This window comes from Chiloscyllium plagiosum, unplaced genomic scaffold, assembly GCF_037043375.1.
Source record: "Chiloscyllium plagiosum isolate Xiang-an unplaced genomic scaffold, Cpla_swu_hap1 HiC_scaffold_13, whole genome shotgun sequence".
In the NCBI taxonomy this organism is placed as follows: Eukaryota; Metazoa; Chordata; class Chondrichthyes; order Orectolobiformes; family Hemiscylliidae; genus Chiloscyllium; species Chiloscyllium plagiosum.
In genome coordinates this window covers 33,133,320-33,139,781 of record NW_028270151.1, presented here as the reverse complement: position 1 = coordinate 33,139,781, position 6,462 = coordinate 33,133,320, and positions in this window count along the sequence as shown.

The window sequence follows — 6,462 nt, the reverse complement described above, 5'->3', positions numbered from 1 at the left end:
AACAAGATGGGCGGCCACTATTTCATTTGGATATTTCGTTCAGGCAGCACGGTGGCACAGTGGTTAGCACTGTGCCTCACAGCACCAGGGAAACCGGTTCATTTCCAGCCTTGGGCGGCTGTCTGTGTGGAGTTTGCACATTCTCCCCGTGACTACGTGGGTTTCCTCTGGGTGCTCCGGTTTCCTCCCACGATCCAAAGATATGCAGGTTAGGTGAATTGGCCATGCTAATTGGGGAGGTAGTGGGAGGTGCATTAGTCAGAGGGAAGTGGTTCTTGGTGGGTTACTGTTCAGAGGGTTGATGTGGGGTTGTTGGGCTGAAGGGCTTGTTTCCACACTGTAGGGAATCTAATCTAATCATTGCAGCTGTACAGGACATTGATTAGGCCACTGTTGGAATATTGTGTGCAATTCCATGGTGTCATAGACACTCACACACAGACACAGACAGACGTGCACACACACACACACAGACAGACACACACACAGAGCCACACACACTCACGCACAAACAGACACACACAGACACACACACACACACATACACACATAGACACACACTGAGCCACACACACAAACAGACATACACATAGCCCCACACACACACACAGAGCCACACACAAACACACACACACATGCATATGCACACACAGACCTACACACAACAGACACACAGAGCCACACACACACACACAGAGCCACACACACACACATACACGGCCACACACACAAACACACACACAGACAACCACACACACACACACGCACACACCCATACACAGATAGCCACACCCACACACGCACACACACACACGCACAGACACAACTTTTTGGTAAGTTCCACCTCTGCCCTGTGCAAGACAATGTTAGAGAGAATATCTGGAGAAGGGGGCTTTAGGTTTCACTCCTATGTAGAATTCCAGGGAAAGTGTGGGGAGAGAGATGGAGAGCAGGTCAGTCATTTGGAGACGGTGCCTGGGCTCCCATTGATGTCTAGGACTGTTCTCGGCAGCATTTCAGTGAGCCGAGATCATTTTTAATCATCGTAAACAAAAGACATGATCCAGGCCGAAACAGCTCTTTGATGCAATGTTTCTATTGGGACCTCGAGATGTCCTTCAGATAATCTGATATTCGGATAATTGATATTTGGATAATCAAGGTTCCTCTGTATATAGACAGAGAGATCAAGGGCAGAGAGATCAAGAGATCATACAAATGGTGTGAGTGGAATGTTGAATAATAAGTCTCTGCCGGTGATCAAAAGTGTCAGATGGTGTGACTAAAGTGTCAACAGCTGAATAGCAAGTGAAAGGATGACCTCTTATTCCAATTAAATGAGGCAGAGAGATAATTACAAAGACATTAAAAATAAGGTAGTGCTGGAGACAAACCAAATGACTGGAATAACAATGATAGATATAAGAGTTGCATGCCAACAGTCTAACCAAAGTAACGAGTGATCCAAAACTGTACAAACTAATTAAGGTAGGGAGATCATAACAATTTATCAAGGTGATGGTGTTAAGACAGGGCAGTAAGGAATATCTTATAGATACAGTACAGCGTCATGGGGATACATGTAGCGTGACATAAACCCAAGATCATGGTTGAGGCTGCCTTCATGAGGGCGGAACATGGCTATCAGTTTCTGCTTGGCGATTCTGCAATGTTGTGTATTTCGAAAGCTGCCTTGGAGAACCACTTACTCAAAGATCAGAATGTTTTTGACCACTGAAGTGTTCCCCAACTGGGAGGGAACGTTCCTATCTGGCGATTGTTGCAGTGTCCATTCATCTGTTGTCATAGTGTCTGCATGGTCTCACCAATATACCATGCCTTGGGGCATTCTTACCTGCAGTATATGAGGTCGACAACTTTGGCTGGGTCACATGAGTATCTGCCATGTATGTGGTGAGTGGTTTGCCCATGTGTGATGGTAGTATCCATGTTGATACTCTGACATGTCCTGCAGAGGTTGCCGTGGAAGGGTTGTGTGATATTGTGGTTGATGTTGTCCTGAAGGCTGGGTAGTTGTCCTGGCGAACCATGGTCTGTTGAAGGTTTGGCAGTTGTTTGAATGTGAGAAATGGAGGCTTAGCGATGATCTTGGAGAGATGCTCATCGTCAGTGATAACATGTTGAAGGCTGTGAAGAACATGGCATAGTCTCTCCACTCCGGTGAAGTACTGGATGATGAAGGATACTCTATTGGTCAGATCCTGTGTCTATCTTCTGAGGACATTGTTGCAGTTTCTCGCTATGGCACATTGGAACTGGCAATCGGTGAGTTGAGCATCATATCCTATTCTTATGAGGGCGTCCCTCAAAATCGGATAGCTTCGGGGATAAATGTGATATTGGTTTTCTAGTTGTCTCAGCTAAATATTATTGCTCTTTAACAATGGAGTTTATGAATTTCGTAGACTTTACAAATTAGCATTAAACCTCTTGACAGATATTTATGCTTCACATATTCTGCTCTGTGGTCATGAATTCCACAGATTCAACACTCTCTGAGTGAAGAAATTTCTCCTTAACTCAGTTTACCTTATATTACGCTGTAACACCCTGTATTACTCAGTTGACTGTGATCCTGGACCTGGATTCCCCTTCATCAGGGACTTCCTTCCTGCTTTGACCCTGTTAGAGTTTTATATATATTATATATTCCCATGAGAACCACATCTACCTGTCATTCTTCTGAACTCCAGTGAATATAATCCCAAATGATTCAACCTCTCTTTATACATCAGGCCTGCAGTCCCAGGAATCAGACTGGTAAACCTTAGCTGCACTCCCTCCATAATAAAGACATCCCAACAACATAACTCTCTATCCATTTCTCCTTCATTTATTGCCCAACATTTTTTAAATACAAAAACACTATCACCCTAACTACATCATGTTGTGATGTATTTCACATTCTCACAACTCGCTGAGTAAACAAGTTTCTCCTTCCTGTATTTATTAATAACTATATTACATTTATGACCTTGGGATTAGATCTTCTCTACAAATGGAAACATTTTCTCTCTGCATACTCTCTCAAACACCTTCTGAATTTTAAAAACCTCTATCAAGTCACCACTCAAACTCATTCCTCAGAAAGAGGCAACATATTGAGACTATTAGCTATGATAGCTTCAATATTGCTCTCTTGTTGTTAGGTGTGGTACAATGGTTAGCACTGCTGCTTCACAGCTCTAGGGACCTGGGTTCAATTCCATCTTTGGGTGACTCACTGTGTGGAGTTTGCAGGTTCTCCCCATGTCTGCCTGGGTTCACTCTGGCTTTCCTCCCACAGTCCAAAGATAGTAGTGGACAGCAAAGAGGGTTACCTCAGATTACAACAGGATCTGAACCAGATGGGCCAATGGGCTGAGAAATGGCAGATGGAGTTTAATTCAGATAAATGCGAGGTGCTGCATTTTGGGAAAGCAAATCTTAGCAGGACTTATACACTTAATGGTAAGGTCCTAGGGAGTGCTGCTGAACAAAGAGACCTTGGAGTGCAGGTTCATAACTCCTTGAAAGTGGAGTCGCAGGCAGATAGGATAGTGAAGAAGGCGTTTGGTATGCTTTCCTTTATTGGTCAGAGTGTTGAGTACAGGATTTGGGAGGTCATGTTGCGGCAGTACATTGGTTAGGCCACTGTTGGAATATTGCGTGCAATTCTGGTCTCCTTCCTATCGGAAAGATGTTTAGATTAGATTAGATTAGATTACAGTATGGAAACAGGCCCTTCGGCCCAACAATTCCACACCGACCCGCCGAAGCGAAATCCACCCATACCCTTACATTTACCCCTTACCTAACACTACAGGCAATTTAGTATGGCCAATTCACCTGACCCTGCACATCTTTTTGGATGGTGGGAGGAAACCGGAGCACCCGGAGGAAACCCACGCAGACATGGGGAGAACGTGCAAACTCCACACAGTCAGTCGCCTGAGGCGGAAATTGAACCCGGATCTCTGGCGCTGTGAGGCAGCAGTGCTAACCACTGTGCCACCGTGCCGCCCGTTGTGAAACTTGAAAGGGTTCAGAAAAGATTTACAAGGACGTTGCCAGGGTTGGAGGATCTGAACTACAGGAAGAGGCTGAACAGGCTGGGGCTGTTTTTCCTGGAGTGTCGGAGGCTGAGGGGTGACCTTATAGAGGTTTACAAAATTATGAGGGGCATGGATAGGATAAATAGGCAAAGTCTTTTCCCTGGAGTTGGGGAGTCCAGAACTAGAGGGCATAGGTTTAGGGTGAGAGGGGAAAGATATAAAAGAGACCTAAAGGGCATCTTTTTTCACGCAGAGGGTGGTACGTATATGGATTGAGCTGCCAGAGGATGCGGTGGAGGCTAGTATAATTGCAACAGTTAAGAGGCATTTGGATGGGTATATGAATAGGAAGGGTTTGGAGGGATATGGGTCGGGTGCTGGCAGGTGGGACTAGGTTGGGTTGGGATATCTGGTCGGCATGGATGGGTTGGACCGAAGGGTCTGTTTCCATGCTGTACATCTCTATGACTCTATGACTCTATATGCAAATTAGGTGGGTTGACAATGCTAAATTGCCCATAGTGTACAAGGATATGCAGAATAGGTGGATTAGCCATGGGAGTTGCAGGGTTGCAGGGATAGGGGGTGGATCTGGATGGGATCTTCAGAGGGTCATTGTGGACTCAATGGGCTGACTGGCCTACATCTGCACTGCAGGAATCCCATGTTTACTCTTAAATCTGTTAACTCAACTGAGAACATTACTGGTTGATTCTGTTCATTGAAGGAATCAACATATTTTCAGAGCTAATTGTAAATTGGGGATTAGATTTTGTGTGTTGTTTTCTTTCGCTTTCAGGCATTGCATATGTTTGGGACGCCACTGGCACGTCAGTGAGCACTCCCCACTTACATACTTTCTATTGAAAATGATGACAAGAATTAAATACACCAACTCATATTCAAATAATAGGCTAAGCAGGCAATACATTTCCATCGTTCACATCCTCATAATGCTGCAAATCAGAAATGCTTGCAGAGGGATGTGTTGAGGAAATTAAAAATGTAAAGGCCACTCTGCCTGGTGCAGTGTACCAGCTATGAAGCACATTAGAAATAGTTCTATTAGCAACAACACCTTCCAGATCTGTGATCTTTACCACTGAAAAGGGTAAGGGCAGCAAATGCATGCAAACACCATCACCCATAGTACATCAGAGTACTGGAATTAAAAGGGGAAAATCATTCAGAATTTAAATTCATTCCATCTCTGCTTTGTTCATCACATTGAACAATTACATTACATACTGTCTTAATTCATCATCGGCGGTGCCTAGTAAATGAGGATGACTTTCTTCCACTCTCGGTGTGAATCTGTAAGTGGCAGGACAGACTGATAAGGCTGTTACACTTGAGGCATGGGAAGGGGGTGGGTGGGGCATTGGTGCAGCAGTGCGCTTCTTTCGCTGTTTTTGCCTGGCTTCCATGTTTTCCTGACGGCATGTTTCAAGATGCTCAACGCCTTCCCAGATGCTCCTCCTCTACTTTGGATGGTCTTGGGACAGTGATTCCCAGGTACCTTTGGGATTGTCACATTTCACCAGTGAGGCCTTGAGGGTATCCCTGAAGCACTTCCTCTGTCCTCTTTGGACTCGCTTGCCATTTCAAAGCTGGGAATAGAGCACCTGCTTGGGGAGTCTCATGTCGGTCATGCAGATGGAATGCCCCGCCCATTGAAGCCGATCAAGGTAAGGTTCAGTGACTCGATGCTGGGGATGTTGGCCTGGTCAAGGGTGTTGGTGTTGGTGAATCTTTCTTCCCAGCTGCTTCACAGGATCTTGAAGAAGCAGTGTTGATGGTACTGCTCCAGCAACTTGAGGTGCCTGCTGTAGACAGTCCATTGCTCAGAGCCAAGTAGGAGGGCAGGAACTACCACAGCTCATGATCTTGGTGTCAGATTTGACGTTGTTGTTCTCGGACATCATTTTCCTCACTGGCCTGACTATATCACTATTCCTTCAATGTTACTGGGTCAAAATCTTTTCATTACTAATAGCAATACTGATAGCACTGTGGGTGTACCTACATCTGAAATGGACTTCAGAAATTCAAGAATTTAGGGTGGCATGGTGGCTCAGTGGTTAGCACTGCTGCTTCACAGCGCTAGGGACCCAGGTTCAATTCCAGCCTCAGGTAACTGTATGTGTAGTTTGTACATTCTCCCCATCTGCATGGGTCTCCTCCAGGTGCTCCGGTTTCCTCCCACAGTTCAAAGATGTGCAAGTTAGGGGTGAATTGGCTACGCTGAATTGCCTTTTTGGAGGGTCGGTGTGGACTTGTTGGGTCAAACGGCCTGTTTCCACACTGTAGGGATTCTATGATCTTCTATGTAGGGATTCCAATGTAGCTCTTCATTAACTTCTCCAGGAAGAAATGGACAATAAATGCTGTTCCGTGAGCAACACCC